At 39.8% G+C, this 23961-nt stretch overlaps 2 non-coding genes across 2 annotated transcripts; one reads left to right on the top strand and one right to left on the bottom strand.

Annotated features, from left to right (window-relative positions):
- Positions 1 to 901: 901 nt before the first annotated feature.
- On the top strand, positions 902 to 1009 carry LOC130948551 (small nucleolar RNA R71). Its single transcript, XR_009073094.1, has one exon. It is a non-coding gene; the product is annotated as a small nucleolar RNA R71 (small nucleolar RNA).
- A 19722-nt stretch (positions 1010 to 20731) lies between these two features.
- On the bottom strand, positions 20732 to 20839 carry LOC130949627 (small nucleolar RNA R71). Its single transcript, XR_009073428.1, has one exon. It is a non-coding gene; the product is annotated as a small nucleolar RNA R71 (small nucleolar RNA).
- Between the last annotated feature and the right edge of the window lie 3122 nt (positions 20840 to 23961).

Raw genomic sequence — 23961 nt, 5'->3', positions numbered from 1 at the left:
AAGCTCTTCAAGCTTCCTCTCCATGATGATAGATGGATGTCCTTGGGCCTTAAACACCAAGGATTCTTCATTCACTTGAATGATCAACTCTCCTCTATCAACATCGATCACAGCCTTTGCTGTGGCTAGGAAGGGTCTGCCAAGGATGATGGATTTATCCATGCACTTCCCAGTCTCTAGGACTATGAAATCAGTAGGGATGTAGTGGTCTTCAATCTTAACCAAAACATTCTCTACAAGTCCAATGGAATCTCTATGGTCTCATTTTGAGCCTCAGATTCCCATGGTTCCTCATTGGGGAACTCATTGGAGGCCAGTGGACGTCCAGTGAGGTCTTCCTCAGTGGCGTTCACTGCCTCTTCTTCCTCCCAGAATTCGGCCATGTTGATGGCCTTGCACTCTCCTTTTGGATTTTCTTCTGTATTACTTGGGAGAGTACTAGGGGGGAGTTCAGTAACTTCCTTACTCAGCTGACCCACTTGTCCTTCCATATTCCTAATGGAGGACCTTGTTTCAGTCATGAAACTTTGAGTGGTCTTTATTAGATCAGAGACCATGGTTGCTAAGTTAGAGGTATTCTGCTTAGAACTCTCTGTCTGTTGCTGAGAAGATGATGGAAAAGGCTTGCCATTGCTAAACCTATTTCTTCCACCATTACTATTATTGAAACCTTGTTGAGGTCTCTCTTGATTCTTCCATGAGAAATTTGGGTGATTTCTCCATGAAGAATTATAGGTGTTTCCATAGGGTTCTCCTAGGTAATTCACCTCTTCCATTGAAGGGTTCTCAGGATCATAGGCTTCTTCCTCAGATGAAGAGATCCTCCAGCGGAGCTATCCAAAGACATTTTGGATAGTTCAGAGAGACCATCATAGAAAATACCTATGATGCTCCATTCAGAAAGCATGTCAGAAGGACACTTTCTGATTAATTGTTTGTATCTTTCCCAAGCTTCATAGAGGGATTCTCCATCCTTCTGTCTGAAGGTTTGGACTTCCACTCTAAGCTTACTCAATTTTTGAGGTGGAAAGAACTTTGCCAAGAAGGCATTGACTAGCTTTTCCCAAGAGTCCAGGCTTTCTTTAGGTTGAGAGTCCAACCATATTCTAGCTCTGTCTCTTACAGCAAAAGGGAATAGCATCAGTCTATAGACCTCAGGGTCAACCCTATTAGTCTTGACTGTGTCACAGATTTGCAAGAATTCAGCTAAGAACTGATGAGGATCTTCCATTGGAAGTCCATGGAACTTGCAATTCTGTTGCATTAGAGAAACTAATTGAGGCTTAAGCTCAAAGTTGTTTGCTCTAATGGCAGGGATAGAGATGCTTCTCCCATAAAAGTCGGGAGTAGGTGCAGTAAAGTCACCCAGCACCTTCCTTGCATTGTTTGCATTGTTGTTGTTTTCGGCTGCCATGTGTTCTTCTTCTTTGAAGAATTCGGTCAGCTTCAACAAGAATGCCTTTGTCTTTGTTCCTGCTCATATGAAAGAGAAGAAAACAAGAAAATATGGAATCCTCTATGTCACAGTATAGAGATTCCTTGAGGTGTCAGAGGAAAAGAAAAGTAGAAGACAGAAGTAGAAAATTCGAACTTATCAAAGAAGATGGAGTTCGAATTTTGCATTAAGAGATAGTGTTAGTCCAAAAGTAGAAGGATGTGAGAAGAAGGGAAGTAATTTTCGAAAATTAAGTAAAAGATTTTGAAAACATTTTGAAAAACACTAATTGATTTTCGAAAACAAAAGTGGGAAAGAAGTAAAGTGATTTTTGAAAAAGATTTTGAAATTAGAAATTAAAAAGATTTGATTGAAAACTATTTTGAAAAAGATGTGATTAAAAAGATTTGATTGAAAAGTTATGGTTTTAAAAAGATGTGATTGAGAAGATATGATTTGAAAACAATTTTAAAAGATATGATTTGAAAACAATTTGAAAAGATATGGTTTTGAAAAAGATTTGATTTTGAAAAGCTTTGAAAACTTGAAAAAAATTTGATTTGAAAACAAAATCTTCCCCCTTGTGCCATCCTGGCGTTAAACGCCCAGAATGTGCACATTCTGGCGTTTAACGCCCAAACTACTACCCTTTTGGGCGTTAAACGCCCAACCAGGCACCCTGGCTGGCGTTTAAACGCCAGTCTGTCTTCTTCACTGGGCATTTTTGAATGCCCAGCTTTTTCTGTGTGATTCCTCTGCAGTATGTTCTGAATCTTCAATTCTCTGTATTATTGACTTGAAAAGACTCAAATTAAAAATATTTTTGGATTTTTAATAATGAGGAATAATCAAAATGCAACTAAATAACAATGCATGCAAGACACCAAACTTAGCAGTTTGTATACTACTGACACTAACAAGATGAGAATGCATATGAGAAACAACAAAACACTCAAGTCAATAGAATTCAAAGATCAAAACAAGGAAATCATCAAGAACAACTTGAAGATTAGTGAAGACACATGCATAAATTCGAAAAATGCAAGAAAAACAGAAACATGCAATTGACACCAAACTTAAAATGAGACACTAGACTCAAACAAGAAATATTTTTGGATTTTATGATTTTGTAAAATTTTTTGTGCTTTTTCGAAAATTAAGTGAAAAGGAAAATAAAGGTATCAAAATTCTTAATGAGAATTCCAGGAATCATGCAATGTTAGTCTAAAGCTTTAGTCTAAAGGAATTAGACATGGCCGGCTAAGCTTCAGCAGGACATTGCATTCAAGAGCTAAATTGATGATGATCAATCAGCTTTGGTGATGATAAGAACATCACTTTGAAACACTAGAATTCACTCTTAAGAACTCTGAAAAATAAAAAATACCTAATCTAAGCAACAAGATGAACCGTCAGTTGTCCATACACAAGAACAATCCCCGGCAACGGCGCCAAAAACTTGGTGCGCGAAATTGTGATCACTACAACTTCGCACAACTAACCAGCAAGTGCACTGGGTCGTCCAAGTAATAAACCTTACGCGAGTAAGGGTCGATCCCACGGAGATTGGTGGTATGAAACAAGCTATGGTCATCTTGTAAATCTCAGTCAGGCAGACTCAAAGGGATATAGTGATGAACGAAAATAACATAAAAGATAAAGATAGAGATACTTATGTATATCATTGGTGTAAGAGCTTCAGACAAGTGTATGAAGATGCCTTCCCTTCCGTCTCTCTGCTTTCTTACTGTCTTCATCCAATCCTTCTTACTCCTTTCCATGGCAAGCTCGTGTAGGGTTTCACTGTTGTCAGCAGCTACCTCCCATCCTCTCAGTGAAAGCGATTGCATATGCTCCGTCACAGCATAGCGGAATTCATCTGTCGGTTCTCAATCAGGCGCGGAATAGAATCCAGTGATTCTTTTGCGTTATCACTAACGCCCCGCCCTCAGGGTTTGAAGCACGTCACAGTCATTCAGTCATTGAATCCTACTCAGAATACCACAGACAAGGTTAGACCTTCCGGATTCTCTTGAATGCCGCCATCAGGTCCTGCCTATACCACGAAGACTCCGAAGAATCCAAGAGATATTCACTAAGCCTCAGATGCTTATAGAACAAGAATGGTTGTCAGTCACCTTGTTCATGGGTGAGAATGGTGATGGGCGTCAATCATCACCTTCATCATGTTGAAGAACAAGTGATATCTTGGATAAAGAACAAGTGGAATTGAATGGAAGAACAATAGTAATTGCATTAATACTCGAGGTACAGCAGAGCTCCACACCTTAATCTATGGTGTGTAGAAACTCCACCGTTGAAAATACATAAGAACAAAAGTGATCATTGGTTTCGGCCCCAGAGAGGGAACCAGAAGAACCAAGATGAAAATACAATAGTAAAAGGTCCTACTTATAGAAACTAGTAGCCTAAGGTGTACAAGAATGAGTAAATGACATAAAAATCCACTTCCGGGCCCACTTGGTGTGTGCTTGGGCTGAGCAATGAAGCATTTTTCGTGTAGAGACTCTTCTTGGCGTTTAACTCCAGCTTTTATGCCAGTTTGGGCGTTTAACTCCCAATTAGGTGCCAGTTCCGGCGTTTAACGCTGGGAATTCTGAGGGTGACTTTGAACGCCGGTTTGGGCCATCAAATCTTGGACAAAGTATGGACTATTATATATTGCTGGAAAGCCCAGGATGTCTACTTTCCAACGCCGTTGAGAGCGCGCCAATTGGGCTTCTGTAGCTCCAGAAAATCCACTTCGAGTGCAGGGAGGTCAGAATCCAACAGCATCTGCAGTCCTTTTGAGTCTCTGAATCAGATTTTTGCTCAGATCCCTCAATTTCAGCCAGAAAATATCTGAAATCACAGAAAAACACACAAACTCATAGTAAAGTCCAGAAAAGTGAATTTTAATTAAAAACTAATGAAAATATACTAAAAACTAACTAAAAGATACCAAAAACCTACTAAAAACAATGCCAAAAAGCATACAAATTATCCGCTCATCAGTGGCTTAAAGAAAGCGTGGCCTAAGGGAAGAAGAAGTGTGGTGCATGGAAGGGAGGAAGCAAACATTGCCCTCCACAAGGGCACACTGCCCTCCAGGAGAGCAACATTATGAGCCAAACCTTGAAAAGCATCACTGCCCTGCCCACAAAAAGGGCAGAGCACAATTTGATGCCAAGGACCAACAAAAACTCTGCCCTGCCCTCCTCAAGAGCAATATCGGGCTTCAACCAAGAAAAATTCAAAAGGAATTGCTTCATAATGCTTCCTATGGGTTTCGAACCCAAGGACAAAGAGGAAAGGAGTAGCGCTCAAGCACAATAAAATCAAGCAAAAATTAGCTTGCTTTCATTCTCCCAGGATCGAACACGGCACCATGAGGAAGCAAGGAACTAGGCCTTACTTTGGTGCCAAGAAAACCAAGGAAAAGAAGCAGCGTGTGCCTCCACCAAGTTTCGAACTTGGAACCTCACCATTGGCAACATTGCCCTGCCCTCCACAAGGGCAGGGCAGCATTTTTGTGGTGCATGGCCAGCGCACCAACACGCACGCACCAGGGAAGTCTCGGCCAGCAGCAGCGCGCGCGGGCAGAATCTGGCGCACCAAGAAAACTCTGCCCTGCCCTCCACAAGGGCAGGGCAGCATCCTGCAGCACAACACGCACCAAACTCGCACGCAACAAGGGCCGCACGCACCATTTCCTGCCCTGCCCTCCACAAGGGCAGGGCAGCCTCCTGGGAGCTACTTCTTCATGGGCTGAAATTGGATTAAAAATCCAATTAAATTCATTTTCTTCACCAAATCAAAAGCCCATCCAAATTCCAAAATCCAAGAATAGAAAGTGTATAAATAGGAGTTAGTTTGATGTAATTAGGAACCTTTCTTTTCACTTTTGAATTGAGAGCTTCTTTTGATTTTGAAATTTTGAGACTTCATTGAGAGCTAGGAACTGAGATTTCAGAGAATTGCGGAGGAGAATTGATCTCTCTTCTTCCTCGTTCTTGATTGAGCACTTTTATTTTTCTTGTTTGAATCTTGAGTGTGAAGAATTGAGGAATTTCTGTCTCAATCTCCATTTAAGATCCCTTTGATTATCTCACTGCATAATTGAATTGAATCCAATTTCCTTTACTGCTTCCTCTTTAATTTCTTGTTAATTGCTTTGTGAATTTGGATCTGGGAAGGCAATTGAGATCTAAACTTTGCTATCTAGTCTCTGGAGTCCTGAGATCCCATTTTCCTTTTGGTTCTTCTGTGAACCCCTGCTGCAATTCAATTTCCTTCCTATTTGAATTCTAGTTACTTCTAATTCAACTTCTGCTTTATTAATTGTTGCAATTCAATTTCCCTTTGCTCAAATTCTGAATCCCCAATCCTCAAATCCCTTTTTCATTCAAGCAATTTATATTTCTTGCACTTTAAGTTACTGCAATTTACATTTCTTGCACTTTAAGTTTCAGTCATTTAATTTCTTGTTCTTTAAGATTCGGCTCTTTTACTTTCAGTTTTCTTTAATTTCTGCAATTCTTCCCTTCCCCTTTACATTTTCTGTCATTTACTTACTGTTGGATACAAAATCACTCAATCAAAACTTGATTCGCTTGACTAAATCAACCACTGAACTAAAATTGCTCAATCCTTCAATCCCTGTGGGATCGACCTCACTCCCGTGAGTTTATTACTTGATGCGACCCAGTACACTTGCCGGTGAGTTTTGTGTTGGATCGTTTTCCACACATCAGCTACCCCTTCTTCCAATTTCTTTAACCATTCACACTTCTTTTCTCACCCAATGGCACCACCAAGAGCATCATTATCAAAGAAGAGAAAGACCAAGGAACCAACTTCAGGATCCTCTGCAAGCTACAATGAATACAAGTTTCTCTCATTATTCAACCAAAACCAATTTTATGGTTGGGTGAGTGAGAGGCAAATCATTCCCGAAGTTGGCTTCCAACTTGGAAGGAATGAGCACCCCGAGATCAATCGGGAAATCAACAACAGATGATGGGCACTCTTATGCATCCCCCCAAGGAAGGTGGTGGAGAGCTTGGTCAGAGAGTTTTATGCCAATGCAGTGTCCTAACCTGGGCAACCTTATGGCTATCTGAGCTATGTTAGGGAGAAGCCCATTGATTACAACCCCTCCAACATAGACAGGATGTTGATGGTGAAGCAAACAAGATCCACCTGGAGCTTTGAAGAGAGGATAAAGCAATAGGACCCAGGATTTGATGAAATCCTCAATGAGATCTGCGTGCTGAATGTGCAGTGGATTAATGACAAAGATGAAAGGCTGAACCAGCTGAGGAGAAGAGATTTGAGCCCCCAAGCTAGAGGGTGGCTGGACTTTGTGAGAAGGTCTCTAATTCCCACATCCAACACTTCAGAGGTAACTAAAGAAAGGGCTGTGCTCATATACAGCATAATGAAGGGAGAAAATGTCAATGTTGGGGAGATGATTGCCAATAACATCAACAAAATACTGAAAAGTACCAAAGATAGCTCAAGGTTGGCATTTCCCAGCATCATCCAAAGGCTATGTGATGAAGTAGGGGTTGAGAAGATCATTGATGAGGTGCTAGTGGAGCAAGACAAGCCAATAACTGCCAAGAAGATGGCCAAGGTGGTAGCTGTTAACCCTTTTCAAAGGGCCAGTGAGCATAGAGCTCATGCTCACGAACCACAAGGGCAACCACAACAAAAAGAAGAGGCTGAAGATCAACCACTTTACCTAGCACTTCAACCACCACCATACCACCATTACCAACAATTTTCTGAAGGAGTCATTTGGGAGCAGTTGCAAGGAGACATACAATAAATGAAAGGAGACATACACCACCTGAGAGAGGATGTCAACTAACTCAAATAGCAACAACAACAATGGGACCAAGTGAATGAGAGCATACAACAACTCCAAGGAAGCATGAAGTCAATGAAAGAGCTGCAAGAACAATGTGACTGGGGTGAAATATAAGGTGCACTCAACAAAATAGTGGAGCAAAACAAATGGCATTAGAGGAACCTTTCTGAGTTCAGGCATCTTTATGATGCTAGGACTATTTCAAGGAGGCAATATGGTATCAACACACAAGCAAAGCTGAATCACTTGTGTAATGATGTGGCAGCCTTGAACCCTGGATACCCAACATTCATGCAAGGAATGGAGGAGCTAAGCGTGAGACAAGAGGAAATTCTTGCTAAGCATAAGGAGGATGAAAGGAACTACATGAGGAGGCTGGGATTTTGGAAGCCCAAGGACACAAAGGCACAAGAAGGATCCTCCAAGAAGAATGGTGATGACTCTTCCCCTTCCAAGAAGAAGGACAAGGGAAAATGGCCAATGAACTGAGGCTGTTCAAGGTTGTTAAGTCCCATGGTTGACATTCCTTTTAAATTTCTGAATTCTGTTTAGTTCTCTTTATGTTTAAATTTCTGTTTGATAATAAGTTGCAATGTTAGGATAGTTTATGTTTAATGCTTAGTTTTTTTCCCTGAAGTTTCTTTTATGAGTCTTTTATGTTTTCAAGAAAGAAAATGCAATGTTGTTAAGTTTTAGAACCATCAAATAAAAGAAGTAGTTTGTTTCCATAAGAGTCTATGGTGAGTTGTTGCAAAAATAAGAGTAAAAGAGATTAAGACCAAGTAAGGGTGTTCAAAACCAAGAGATAAAGAAACTAAGTGCAGTACCATGAATGAATTAAAAAGAAAATGAGTCATGATAAGTAACTAGACTTAGAGGAAGTGACAAGTAAAAGCTAAGGATATCCCTTGAATATCTATAGAACCAAGAAGTAGTAAGCAACAAAAAGACCCAAGACTCTGAGCATCACCTACTAGGATAAAAGGAGGCACTCATTTAACTAAAAAGAATCAAAGATCCTAGTAGATGCTTGTGGTGAAGATGTGTCAAGAAGAGAGACCTGGGCAAGTAAATTCTTAGGGGTGTTTCAACACCTAGTACCCTAAAGCCAACTGGTTTGGGAGTGCTAATTGAAAGCCTAACTTAAAGGGTCGTCTTGAGACAAAACACTTAGAGTTGTGGTCAATTGAAAAGAAAAGAAAAAGGAGCAACTCTTGCTACTTCAAGGTGACAATCAATAAAAAGGGCACTTAAGAGAAACACTTGAAAAATCTTTAAGAGTCTAGGAGTTCATTGTGGCATTGAAACAACAATACTCAGGCATGTATTAATACTTAGCCTTATTCTTGGTAATGAATGCACTTATTCATGGTTGAAGTCTCAATTCATTTAAGAAAAACTCACATTGATTTGCTTGGGACAAGCAAAGCTTAAGTTTGGTGTTGTGATGACTTGCATCATTTACCCTTTTTACCTATGCAAAAGGACCATAAAAAAAGCACATATTCATTGTTTCAATGCAATTTCATGAGCTAAATGATAAGTATTATGGTACATTGCTATGAAATGGGTTTGTGCTGAATTTCAGGTAAAAAGTGCAACAAAAAGGGAAGAAAACAACAAAACAAAGCTAGGCGTGTGAAACTGGTGTGCCACTTGGGGCAAATACCATGAAAGTACATGGGCGTGGCACGCTGGTACACTTTTCCAGAGAGCAATGCTAGAAGCCACAAGAGGGGCGTGGCACGCCAAGATGGGCATGACATGCCAGGACCATCAACCATCACTTGGGTGTGCCACTTTAAGACCCAGGCGTGGCACGTCAATGCTAGAGAAGGCCAAGTAAGGCTGGGCATGTGGTATGCGAAATTGTGATCACTACTTTTCACAACTCAAATAATCCCTAGTAATGGCCCCAAAGACTTGGTGCTCAATACCATGGCATAAACACAACTTCGCACAACTAACCAGCAAGTGCACTGGGTCGTCCAAGTAATAAACCTTACGCGAGTAAGGGTCGATCCCACGGAGATTGTTGGTATGAAGCAAGCTATGGTCACCTTGTAAATCTTAGTCAGGCAGACTCAAATGGGTATAGATGATGAATAAAATATAAAGATAAAGATAGAGATACTTATGCAATTCATTGGTGAGAATTTCAGATAAGCGAATGGAGATGCTTTGTCCCTTCCGTCTCTCTGCTTTCCTACTGTCTTCATTCAATCCTTCTTACTCCTTTCCATGGCAAGCTTATGCAAGGGTTTCACCGTTGTCAGTGGCTACCTCCCATCCTCTCAGTGGAAATGTTCAACGCACCCTGTCACGGCACGGCTATCCAGCTGTCGGTTCTCGATCATGTCGGAATAGAATCCAGTGATTCTTTTGCGTTTGTCACTAACGCCCCACAATCGCGAGTTTGAAGCACGTCACAGTCATTCAATCATTGAATCCTACTCAGAATACCACGGACAAGGTTTAGACCTTCCGGATTCTCTTGAATGCCGCCATCAGTTCTAGCCTATACCACGAAGACTCTGATCTCATGGAATGGCTGGCTCGGTTGTCAGGCGAGCGCTCGGTTGTCAGGCGATCAACCATGCGTCGTGTATCAGGAATCCAAGAGATATTCACCCAATCTAAGGTAGAACGGAGGTGGTTGTCAGTCACACGTTCATAGGTGAGAATGATGATGAGTGTCACGGATCATCACATTCATCAAGTTGAAGAACAAGTGATATCTTGGAACAAGAACAAGCGAATTGAATAGAAGAACAATAGTAATTGCATTAATACTCGAGGTACAGCAGAGCTCCACACCTTAATCTATGGTGTGTAGAAACTCCACCGTTGAAAATACATAAGAACAAGGTCTAGGCATGGCCGTGAGGCCAGCCTCCCAATAATCTAAGAACTAGATGTCCAAAGATGATCCTAAGATCAAGAAGATCCGAAAATGTAAAATACAATAGTAAAAGGTCCTATTTATAGGGAACTAGTAGCTTAAGAATTACAAAGATGAGTAAAAGACATAAAAATCCACTTCCGGGCCCACTTGGTGTGTGCTTGGGCTGAGTAATGAAGCATTTTCATGTAGAGACTCTTCTTGGAGTTAAACGCCAGCTTTTGTGCCAGTTTGGGCGTTTAACTCCCACTTTGGTGCCAGTTCCAGCGTTTAACGCTGGAAATTCTGAAGGTGACTTTGAACGCCGGTTTGGGCCATCAAATCTTGGGCAAAGTATGAACTATCATATATTGCTGGAAAGCCCAGGATGTCTACTTTCCAACGCCGTTGAGAGCGCGCCAATTGGTCTTCTGTAGCGCTAGAAAATCCACTTCGAGTGCAGGGAGGTCAGAATCCAACAGCATCTGCAGTCCTTTTCAGTCTCTGAATCAGATTTTTGTTCAGGTCCCTCAATTTCAGCCAAAAAATACCTGAAATCACAGAAAAACACACAAACTCATAGTAAAGTCCAGAAAAGTGAATTTTAACTAAAAACTAATAAAAATATACTAAAAACTAACTAAATCCTACTAGAAACATACTAAAACAATGCCAAAAAGCGTACAAATTATCCGCTCATCAGCGTGCCACTTGATGTTGAAGGCGTGGCACGCCAGCTCCCAACCATCACTTGGGCGTGCCACTTGAGGACCCAGGCATGCCACGCTAATGACTAGAGAAGGCAAAGTAAAACTTGGCGTGCCACTTGAGATCGAAGGCGTGGCATGCCAAGCTCTCATCTTCACTAAGGCGTGCCACTTGAGTATCAAGGCGTGGCATGCCATCCCTCATGGTTTATCTGGGCGTGCCACTTGAATGCTGGGCGTGGCACGCCATCTACTGGAACGAAGAGGCACAGTGGGCGTGGCACGCCAGACCCTGTGCATGGCACACCAGTTACATTTTCCAGAAAGGGAGATAGGAGGCCAACCATATGGGTGTGCAACTTAGTGTCGAAGGCGTGGCACGCCAGCTATCATTTCATACTTGGGCGTGCCACTTGAGTCTCAGGCGTGGCAGGCCAGCACCACCAATCAACAAGAAGAAAACCTGGGCATGGCACGCCATGCCAAAATTTGAGCTGAGCGTGGCACGCCAATGAAGCGCCAGTCACACGCCAGCCACTGGAGGTCACGTTTATTGTGTTTTCTTTTTCCTTCCAATTGTAATTTTGTTTTCTTTTTGTATTTTTTTTAATTCTAGTAGTAGGAGTAGTATAGATAACCACTGGAAGTACTGAGAAAGGGGGTGGTTATTGGAGGATTACGTAGTAGTTTTGTAAAAGTAATAGTTAGATTTACTTTCACATCATCTCTCCCATCTCGTGTACCTTCTCTAAGCTATGAGTAGCTAAATTCCCTCTCATTGATAGAGGGAGCTCTGTTGTACTTGATGGATTAACGATAGTGAATTTCTTCTTCTCTTTATCTTCTCCTTAATTTGCTAGAAGGAATTTTGTTTTAATGCTAGTGTTCAATCATCTTGGGAAAGAGGTTGAATGCAAAATGGGTTTCATGGGAACCTAGGAAAAGGAAACAAAGAACCATGCTTGAAATCCCTTCTCATATATGAGTAGATCTGGGTTTTGGTGATTGAATATGGTGACATATAATCCACCCTCTATTCTGGATCTACAAGGATGTGTGGTATAATCAGGGACCAAGCATATCTCTCTTCATGAGCAATTAGACCAAGGAATTGGTTGATTATCAAGATTTGAGAGATTGAGTCACCAAAGGATTAGGGCTCAATCAATCATGATTGCCAAGAGGTCAATGAGTTGCATGATTGAAGATGAGATGAGCTGGATTTAATCCAAAGAGAACAATATCTCCCAATCTCAATGAATACCCCTATTCTTATTTTCCACATTCTTTATAGCTCTTCTTTAAAATTATGTTAATCCCCATTCCCATTTACAATTAAGTCATTTATGATTCTACACTTTACATTACTGCCATTTCCCTTTATGCACTTTACTCTTTCTCTTTACTTTTGAGTCATTTACTTTCCTGTTCAATTACAATTCTGCAATCGTACTCTATATTTCTCATCTTGACTAATTCACCAATGGATTAAAATTGCTCAAATCTACCAATCTCTGTGGATACAATCCCACTCCACTGTGGGTTATTACTTGACGATAATTTTGGTGCGCTTGCCAAAAGAACGGGTTCATAATCAAAATTTTGAGGGTTGTGAATTCCGGTCATCATCATGTTTATAGCAGCTTAATGTGTTATGTGGTGCATTTTCTTGTGACACACAGAGCAACAAATTCATCTGAGAATGAGAATTTTTTTTTAGCAATGCATTGAGATGTTTGCATTTTTTTATTAAATACTTGGTTGCTTCTTAATTCACCTAGCCGACAACTGCATTGGTACAACTTTATTATATAATTTATGTGGCCTTTATTAACGTTTAGCTCTTATGAAAATGTTTATATGCGCTTTTTATTAGCACATTGAATTTGTATTTTGTGGGTCTTTTAAATTTTTGTTGAATGGACACCAACTTAGGCTCAGATGTGTCATGTTCATTTTAGCAATATTTCCTAATTTTTTTCTAGTTTAATTTGCTTAATGTGTCCTGTTCATTGTAGCTTAATGTGTCTTATGGTGCATTTTCTTGTCACACATAGAGCAATAAATTCATTTGAGAATAAGTATTTATTTTGAGCAATGCATTGAGATGTCTATGTTTTTTTATTAAATACTTGGTTGATTCTTGATTCACCTAGCCAACAACTGCATTGGTACAACTTTATTATATAATTTGTTTGGCCTTTGTTAACATTTAGCTCTTATGGAAATGTTTATATGAGCTTTTTATTAGCACGTTAAATTTGTATTTTGTGGGTCTTTTACAGTAAAGTTTATGAACTTTTGATAATTTGTAATTGTACAGGAGATGGTATTAGTCCCAAAGAATCTGCTAAACTTTCAAGATGGACCGAATCCAGCGTATGTCGGATTGGGTCAACACTTTGGTGCCGATACTAGATTTTTTGACAAGGAGATTGCTTCAAATAGAAAATGGGTACATATGTTTGCAGTGTAATAAGTTACTATAATCATAGGATCATCACAATAGATTATTTATATTTCTTTGCAAATGCAAGAAATATACCTAGTTATAATTGTTGGTTGTGCAGTGGTTTTTCCCTGTATGTATCACCCGTCACTTGTGGGTATATGCATTTGATGTCTCTGGAAAAAGGCTGTTCATACTGGATAGCATACACAGTAAACCTGATACAGCACAAAGCAGGCTAGATTCATATGCGGTACCACAACAGCTCATCACTATTAAGCTCTATTTAACCAATTTTACTGTATTCCATTTAACTTTAGTCGTTTGTGTCTTAGGCGAGGCTCATTGAAGACATTGCATAGGTGGCTATCCCGACGTATAAGTCCACTCTAAAAAGGCTGTCTTGCACTTATGCCTCTGTTCCAATACAACCAAATGGGTGATTCTTCCCTCCAAAATCTCGCAATATATTAATTGTTTAGTTACATTGAGATGTTCCACTAATAGAATTGCATTTTTCCATTCACTTAGATTTGACCATGGTGTGTATGCAATAAAATACATGGATTACTCGAAAGAAGACAGGAAACTAGATGACTGGCATTATGTGAGCTTCTATAAAGAACCCTGGGCGTGCCACTTGAGCTCGAAGGTGTGGCACGCTAAGGATACCAATGTTAGGGGTGTGCCACTTAAAGAGTTGGGTGTGGCACGCCATGCCAAAATTTGAGCTGGGCGTGGCACGCCAATGAAGCGCCAGTCACACGCCAGCCACTGGAGGTCACGTTTATTGTGTTTTCTTTTTCCCTCCCATTGTAATTTTGTTTTATTTTTGTATTTTTTTAATTCTAGTAGTAGGAGTAGTATAAATAACCCTGGAAGTACTGAGAAAGGGGGTGGTTATTGGGGGATTACGAAGTAGTTTTGTAAAAGTAATAGTTAGATTTACTTTCACATCATCTCTCCCATCTCGTGTACCTTCTCTAAGCTATGAGTAGCTAAATTTCCTCTCATTGATAGAGGGAGCTCTGTTGTACTTGATGGATTAATGATAGTGAATTTCTTCTTCTCTTCATCTTCTCCTTAATTTGCTAGAAGGAATTTTGTTTTAAAGCTAGTGTTCAATCATCTTGGGAAAGAGGTTGAATGCAAAATAGGTTTCATGGGAACCTAGGAAAAGGAAATAAAGAACCATGCTTGAAATCCCTTCTCACATATGAGTAGATCTGGGTTTTGGTGATTGAATATGGTGACATATAATCCACCCTCTATTCTGGATCTACAAGGATGTGTGGTATAATCAGGGGCCAAGCATATCTCTCTTCATGAACAATTAGACCAAGGAATTGGCTGATTATCAAGATTTGAGAGATTGAGTCACCAAGGGATTGGGGCTCAATCAATCATGATTGCCAAGAGGTCAATGAGTTGCATGATTGAAGATGAGATGAGCTGGATTTAATCCAAAGAGAACAATATCTCCCAATCTCAATGAATTCCCCTATTCTTATTTTCCACATTCTTTATAGCTCTTCTTTAAAATTATGTTAATCCCCATTCCCATTTACAATTAAGTCATTTATGATTCTACACTTTACATTACTGCCATTTCCCTTTATGCACTTTACTCTTTCTCTTTACTTTTGAGTCATTTACTTTCCTGTTCAATTACAATTCTACAATCGTACTCTATATTTCTCATCTTGACTAATTCACCAGTGGATTAAAATTGCTCAAATCTACCAATCTTTGTGGATACAATCCCACTCCACTGTGGGTTATTACTTGACGATAATTTTGGTGCGCTTGCCAAAAGAACGGGTTCATAATCAAAATTTTGAAAGTTGTGAATTCCGGTCATCATCATGTTTATAGCAGCTTAATGTGTTCTGTGGTGCATTTTCTTGTGACACACAGAGCAACAAATTCATCTGAGAATGAGAATTGTTTTTTGAGCAATGCATTGAGATGTTTGCATTTTTTTTATTAAATACTTGGTTGCTTCTTAATTCACCTAGCCGACAGCTGCATTGGTACAACTTTATCATATAATTTGTGTGGCCTTTATTAACATTTAGCTCTTATGAAAATGTTTATATGCGCTTTTTATTAGCACATTGAATTTGTATTTTGTGGGTCTCTTAATTTTTTGTTGAATGGACACCAACTTAGGCTCAGATGTGTCTTGTTCATTTTAGCAATATTTCCTAATTTTTTTCCTAGTTTAATTTGCTTAATGTGTCCTGTTCATAGTAGCTTAATGTGTCTTGTGGTGCACTTTCATGTCACACCCAAAGCAACAAATTCATTTGAGAATGAGTATTTATTTTGAGCAATGCATTGAGATGTCTGTGTTTTTTTATTAAATACTTGGTTGATTGTTGATTCACCTAGCAGACAACTGCATTGGTACAACTTTATTATATAATTTGTCTGGCCTTTGTTAACATTTAGCTCTTATGGAAATGTTTATATGAGCTTTTTATTCGCACGTTGAATTTGTATTTTGTGGGTTGTTTACAGTAAAGTTTATGAACTTTTGATAATTCGTAATTGTATAGGAGATGGTATTAGTCCCAAAGAATCTTCTAAACTTTCAAGATGGACCGAATCCAGCGTATGTCGGATTGGGTCAACACTTTGGTGCCGATACTAGATTTTTTGACAAAGAGATTGCTTCAAATAGAAAATGGGTACATATGTTTGCAGTGTAATATGTTACTATAATCATAGGATCATCACAATAGATTATTTATATTTCTTTGCAAATGCAAGAAATATACCTAGTTATAATTATTGGTTGTGTAGTGGTTTTTCCCTGTATGTATCACTCGTCACTTGTGGGTATATGCATTTGATGTCTCTGGAAAAAGGCTGTTCATACTGGATAGCATACACAGTAAACCTGATACAGCACGAAGCAGGCTAGATTCATATGCGGTACCACAACAGCTCATCACTATTAAGCTCTATTTAACCATTTTTATTGTATTCCATTTAACTTTAGTCGTTTGTGTCTTAGGCGAGGCTCATTGAAGAGATTGCACAGGTGGCTATCCCGACTTATAAGTCTACTCTAAAAAGGATGCCTTGCACTTATGCCTCTGTTCCAATACAACCAAATGGGTGATTCTTCCCTCCAAAATCTCGCAATGTATTAATTGTTTAGTTACATTGAGATGTTCCACTAATAAAATTGCATTTTTCCGTTCACTTAGATTTGACCGTGGTGTGTATGCAATAAAATACACGGAGTACTGGAAAGAAGACGGGAAACTAGATGTCTGGCATTATGTGAGCTTCTAAACCTATATACCTTATTACCATATTTTTTATACACAGGTCAAGACCAGTGCCTAAAAGTAGTTTTTTAACATTGATTTTTATGTGCAGGACATCTTCAAGTTATACAGGTTGGAAATAATACTAGACATCATCCTGCATCACAAGAATTTAGACATTCGAGCTGCCTTATTGAATGCCCTTGAAAGCCGTGCTCGGCCTCTGATTGCAAGAAATGATACCAGTTCGGAATTCTACAAAATAATTTCATTGTTAGTATAGTCCAAACCGATAGTCAATTCTCAAATCAAATTAAATTTATGGTTTTGTCACAAGTACAAACCCCAATAAGAATTAACCGGAGTTTTTGGACTCCGGGTTGTCTCACGAGGAATTATAATGAAGTGGTCAATTATTAGCTATGAAGGGGTAAAGGGTGGTTTTGATTGGTAAAAGGGTGATGAGCGGATAATTTATACGCTTTTTGGCATTGTTTTTAGTATGTTTTTAGTATATTTTAGTTAGTTTTTATTATATTTTTATTAGTTTTTAGTTAAAATTCACTTTTCTGGACTTTACTATGAGTTTGTGTGTTTTTCAGTGATTTTAGGTATTTTCTGGCTGAAATTGAGGGACCTGAGCAAAAATTTGATTCAGAGGCTGAAAAGGACTGTAGATGCTGTTGGATTCTGACCTCCCTGCACGCGAAGAGGATTTTTTAGAGCTACAGAAACCCAATTGGCACGCACTCAATTGCGTTGGAAATTAGACATCCTGGGCTTTCCAGAAATGTATAATAGAACATACTTTGCCCGAGATTTGATGGTCCAAACCGGCGTTCCAAATCATCTCAAAATTGCCCGGCGTTAAACGCCGGAACTGGCACAAGAATGGGAGTTAAACGCCCAAACTGGCACAAAAGCTGGCGTTTAACTCCAAGAAAAGTCTCTACACATGAAAGTTTCAATGCTCAGCCCAAGCACACACCAAGTGGGTCCGGAAGTGGATTTTTATGTCATTTACTCATTTCTGTAAACCCTAGGCTACTAGTTCTCTACAAATAGGACCTTTTGCTATTGTATTTTCATCTTTGGATCTTTAGATCTTTTGATCATCTTTGGACATCTAGTTCTTAGATCATTGGGAGGCTGGCCATTCGGCCATGCCTAGACCTTGTTCTTATGTATTTTCAACGGTGGAGTTTCTACACACCATAGATTAAGGTGTGGAGCTCTGTTGTACCTCAAGTATTAATGCAATTACTATTGTTCTTCTATTCAATTCAGCTTGTTCTTATTCCAAGATATTCATTCGCACTCAAGAACTTGATGAATGTGATGATTATGTGACGCTCATCAGCATTCTCACTTATGAACGCGTTCCTGACAACCACCTCCGTTCTACAAGCAAACAAGGCTTGAATGTTTATCTCTTGGATTCCTTAATCAGAATCTTCGTGGTATAAGCTAGAATTGATGGCGGCATTCAAGAGAATCCGAAAGGTCTAAACCTTGTCTGTGGTATTCTGAGTATGATTCAATGATTGAATGACTGTGACGAGCTTCAAACTCCTGAAGGTTGGGCGTTAGTGACAGACGCAAAAGAATCAATGGATTCTATTCCAACCTGATTGAGAACCGACAGATGATTAGCCGTGCCGTGACAGGGTGCGTTGAACATTTTCATTGAGAGGATAGGACTGTAGCCACTGACAATGATGATGCCCAACATACATCTTGCCATGGAAAGGAGTAAGAAGGATTGGATGAAGACAGTAGGAAAGCAGAGAGACGAAAGGGACAAAGCATCTCCATACGCTTATCTGAAATTCTCACCAATGAATTACATAAGTATCTCTATCTTTATGCTTTATTCATAAATCATCCATAAGGTGACCATAGCTTCCTTCATACCAACAATCTCCGTGGGATCGACCCTTACTCGCGTAAGGTTTATTACTTGGACGACCCAGTGCACTTGCTGGTTAGTTGTGCGAAGTTGTGATAAAGAGTTGAGATTGCAATTAAGCGTACCATGTTGATGGCGCCATTGATGATCACAATTTCGTGCACCAAGTTTTTGGTGCCGTTGCCGGGGATTGTTTGAGTTTGGACAACTGACGGTTCATCTTGTTGCTTAGATTAGGCATTTTTTTCTTTAGAGTTCTTAAGAATGAATTCTAGTGTTTCAAGGTGATGTTCTTATCATCACCAAAGCTGATTGATTCTCATCAATTTAGCTCTTGAATGCAATGTCCTGCTGAAGCTTGGCTAGCCATGTCTAATTCCTTTAGACTAAAGCTTTAGACTAACATTGCATGATTCCTGGAATTCTCATTAAGAATTTTGATATCTTTACAAAAAAAAAAATTACAAAATCAAAAAAAAAAACCAAAAATATTGTATGTTTCTTGTTGAGTCTAGTGTCTCATGTTAAGTTTGGTGTCAATTGCATGTTTCTGTTCTTCTTGCGTTCATTCATGTGTCTTAAGTGATCTTCAAGATGTTCTTGATGATTTCATTGCTCTGATCTTTAAAATTCTCTTGTCTTGAATGTTTTGTTGTTTCTCATATGCATTCTCATTTTGTTAGTGTCAGTAGTAAACAAACTGCTAAGTTTGGTGTCTTGCATGCATTGTTATTTGATTTTAGTTGCATTTTGATTATTCCTCATTATTAAAAATCCAAAAAAAATTTTAATTTGTGTCTTTTCAAGTCAATAATACAGAGAATTGAAGATTCAGAACATTCAGCAGAGGAATTACACAGAAAAAGCTGGGCGTTCAAAACGCCTAGTAAGGAAAGAAAACTGGCGTTTAAACGCCAGCCAGGGCACCTGGCTGGGCGTTTAACGTCCAAAAGGGTAGTGTTTTGGGCGTTAAACGCCAGAATGGATACCATTCTGGGCGTTTAACGCCAGGATGGCACAAGAGGGAAGATTCTGTTTTTAATTCAAATTTTTTTCAAGTTTTCAAAATTTTTCAAAATCAAATCTTTTTCAAATCATATCTTTTCAATCATATTTTTTCAAAATCAATTTCTTTCTTTTTCAAAGATACTTGCTAACAATTAATGATTTGATTCAACATTTCAAGTATGTTGCCTTTTCTGTTGAGAAAGGTTTAATGTTTGAATCATATCTTTCCTTGTTAGCCAAGTCATTAATTTTTAAAATCAAATATTTTTAAATTGTTTTTCAAATCATATCTTCTCAAAAAAAACCATAACTTTTCAATCATATCTTTTTAATTTCTAATTTCAAAATCTTTTTCAAAAATCACTTGATTTCTTTTCCACTCTTAGTTTTCGAAAATCAATTAGTTTTTTTCAACATGTTTTTAAAATCTTTTACTTAATTTTCGACAATTTCTTCCCCTCTTCTCACATCCTTCTATTTATGGACTAACACTCCTCCTCAATGCACAATTCGAACTCTGTCTTTGGTGATAAGTTCGAATTCTTCTACCTCCTCCTTCTATTTTTCTTTTCCTCTGACACCTCAAAGAATCTCTATACTGTGACATAGATGATTCCATATTTTTTTGTTTTCTTCTCTTTCATATGAGCAGGAGCAAAGACAAAAGCATTCTTGTTGAGGCTGACCCTGAACCTGAAAGGACCTTGAAGCGAAAGCTAAGAGAAGCTAAAGCACAACTCTCTGTAGAGGACCTAACAGAAATCTTCAAACAAGAAGAAGACATGGCAGCCAAAAACAACAACAATGCCAACAATGCAAGGAAGGTGCTGGGTGACTTTACTGCACCTACTCCCGACTTCTATGGGAGAAGCATCTCTATCCCTGCCATTGGAGCAAACAACTTTGAGCTTAAGCCTCAATTAGTTTCTCTGATGCAACAGAATTGCAAGTTCCATGGACTTCCATTGGAAGATCCTCATCAGTTTTTAGCTGAATTCTTGCAAATCTGTGACACTGTCAAGACCATGGGGTTGACTCTGAGGTCTACAGACTTATGCTATTCCCTTTTGCTGTAAGAGACAGAGCTAGGATATGGTTGGACTCACAACCTAAAGAAAGCCTGAACTCTTGGGAAAAGCTAGTCAATGCCTTCTTGGCAAAGTTCTTTCCACCTCAAAAATTGAGTAAGCTTAGAGTGAAAGTCTAAACCTTCAGACAGAAGGAAGGTGAATCCCTCTATGAAGCTTGGGAAAGATACAAACAATTGATCAGAAAGTGTCCCTCTGACATGCTTTCTGAATGGAGCATCATAGGTATCTTCTATGATGGTCTGTCTGAACTGTCCAAGATGTCATTAGATAGCTCTGCTGGAGGATCTCTTTATCTGAAGAAGACGCCTGCAGAAGCTCAAGAACTCATTGAAATGGTTGCAAATAACCAATTCATGTACACTTCTGAAAGGAATCCTGTGAAAGATGGGACAAATCAGAAGAAAGGAGTTCTTGAGATTGATACTCTGAATGCCATATTGGCTCAGAACAAAATATTGACTCAACAAGTCAATATGATTTCTCAAAGTCTGTCTGGAATGCAAGCTGCACCAGGCAGTACTAAGGACGTTTCATCTGAGGAAGAAGCTTATGATCCTGAGAACCCTTCAATGGAAGAGGTGAATTACATGGGAGAACCCTATGGAAACACCTATAATTCTTCATGGAGAAATCATCCGAATCTCTCATGGAAGGATCAACAGAGACCTCAACAAGGTTTCAACAATAATAATGGTGGAAGAAACAGGTTCAGCAATGGCAAACCTTTTCCATCATCTTCTCAGTAACAGACAAAGAGTTCTAAGCAGAGCCACTCCGACTTAGCAACCATGGTCTCTGATCTAATCAAAATCACTCAAAGTTTCATGACTGAAACAAGGTCCTCCATTAGAAACTTGGAGGCACAAGTGGGACAGCTGAGTAAGAAAGTTACTGAACTCCCTCCTAGTATTCTTCCAAGCAATACAGAAGAGAATCCTAAAGGAGAATGCAAGGCCATTAACATGATCCACATGGCCGAACTAGGAGAGGAAGAAGAGGCAGTGAACGCCACTGAGGAAGACCCCAATAGACGTCCACTGGCCTCCAATGAGTTCCCTAATGAGGAACCATGGGAATTTGAGGCTCATAATGAGACCATAGAGATTCCATTGGATTTACTTCTGCCATTCATGAGCTCTGATGAATATTCTTCCTCTGAAGAGGATGAAGATGTCACTGAAGAGCAAGTTGCTAAGTACCTTGGAGCAATCATGAAGCTAAATGACAAGTTATTTGGTAAAGAGACTTTGGAGAACGAACCTCCTTTGCTCACCAAAAAACTGGATGACTTGTCTAGGCAGAAATTACCTCAAAAGAGACAAGATCCTGGGAAGTTCTCAATACCTTGTGCCATAGGCACCATGACCTTCAAGAAGGCCTTGTGTGACCTAGGGTCAAGTGTAAACCTCATGCTTCTCTCTGTAATGGAGAAGCTAGGGATCTTTGAGGTACAAGCTGCAAGAATCTCACTAGAGATGGCAGACAATTCAAGAAAACAAGCTTATGGGCTTGTAGAGGATGTTCTGGTAAAGATTGAAGACCATTACATCCCTACTGATTTGATAGTCCTAGAGACTAGGAAGTGCATGGATGAATCCATCATCCTTGGCAGACCCTTCCTAGCCACAGCAAAGGCTGTGATTGATGTGGACAGAGGAGAATTGATCATTCAAGTGAATGAAGAATCCTTTGTGTTTAAGGCTCAAGGATATCCCTCTGTCACCATGGAGAGGAAGCATAAAGAGCTTCTCTCAAAACAGAGTCAAACAGAGCCCCCACAGTCAAACTCTAAGTTTGGTGTTGGGAGGCCACAACCAACTTCAAAGTTTGGTATTGAACCCCCACATTCAAACTCTAAGTTTGGTGTTGGGAGGTTCCAACATTGCTCTGAGCATCTGTGAGGCTCCATGAGAGCCCTCTGTCAAGCTACTGACATTAAAGAAGCGCTTGTTGGGAGGCAACCCAATGTTATATTTAATCTATTTTCCTTTGTTATTTTATGTTTTCTGTAGGTTGATGATCATGGGAAGTCACAAAATCAAGTGAAAAAGCAAAAACAGAATGGAAAACAGAAAGAAAAATAGCACACCCTGGAGGAAGGTCTTGCTGGCGTTTAAACGCCAATAAGGGCAGCAAATGGGCGTTTAACGCCCAGTCTGGCACCATTCTGGGCGTTTAACGCCAGAAAGGGGCACCAGACTGGCGTTAAACACCAGGAAAGGGTAAGAAGCTGGCGTTAAACGCCAGAAATGGGCACCAGCCCGGCGTTTAACGCCAGAATTGGCATAGAGAGCATTTTTGCTCGCCACTTGGTGCAGGGATGAATTTTCCTTGACACCTCAGGATCTGTGGACCCCACAGGATCCCCACCTACCCCACCATCCCTCTCTCTTCTTTTTCACCCATTCACCAATCACCTCAACCACTCTTCCCCAAAAACCCCTCATCTATCGAATCACACTATTCTCTTCACCACTCACATCCATCCTTCATAAAACCTCACCTACCTCACCATTCAAATTCAAACCACTTTCCCTCCCAAACCCACCCATTCATAACCGAACCCTACCCCTCTCTCCACCCCTATATAAACCCATCTTCAATCCTTCATTTTCACATAACATAAACACTACTTCTCCCCCTTTTGGCCGAACCATAAAGCCATCTCCATCTCCTCTATTTCTTCTTCTTCTAATCTCTTCTTTCTTCTTTTGCTCGAGGATGAGCAAACCTTCTAAGTTTGGTGTGGTAAAAGCATTGCTTTTTGTTTTTCCATAACTATTTATGGCATCTAAGGCCGGAGAAACCTCTAGAAAGAGGAAAGGGAAGGCAAAAGCCTCCTCCTCCGAGTCATGGGAGATGGAGAGATTCATCTCAAGGTGCATCAAGACCACTTCTATGAAGTTGTGGCCATGAAGAAGGTGATCCCCGAGGTCCCTTTCAAACTCAAAAAGAGTGAATATCCGGAGATCCGACATGAGATCCGAAGAAGAGGTTGGGAAGTTCTTACCAACCCCATTCAACAAGTCGGAATCTTAATGGTTCAAGAGTTCTATGCCAATGCATGGATCACCAAGAATCATGATCAAAGTGTGAACCCGGACCCAAAGAATTGGCTTACAATGGTTGGGGTGAAATACTTAGATTTTAGTCCGAAAAATGTAAGGTTGGCATTCAACTTGCCCATGATGCAAAGAGATGAACACCCTTACACTAGAAGGGTCAACTTTGATCAAAGGTTGGACCAAGTCCTCATAGACATTTGTGAAGAGGGCGCTCAATGGAAGAGAGATTCAAGAGGGAAGCCGGTTCAATTGAGAAGGCA

Source organism: Arachis stenosperma, chromosome 1 (genome assembly GCF_014773155.1).
Source record: "Arachis stenosperma cultivar V10309 chromosome 1, arast.V10309.gnm1.PFL2, whole genome shotgun sequence".
In the NCBI taxonomy this organism is placed as follows: domain Eukaryota; kingdom Viridiplantae; phylum Streptophyta; class Magnoliopsida; order Fabales; family Fabaceae; genus Arachis; species Arachis stenosperma.
The sequence above is the reverse complement of the archived record's forward strand: the minus strand, read 5'-3'. Positions and strand labels throughout refer to the sequence as shown.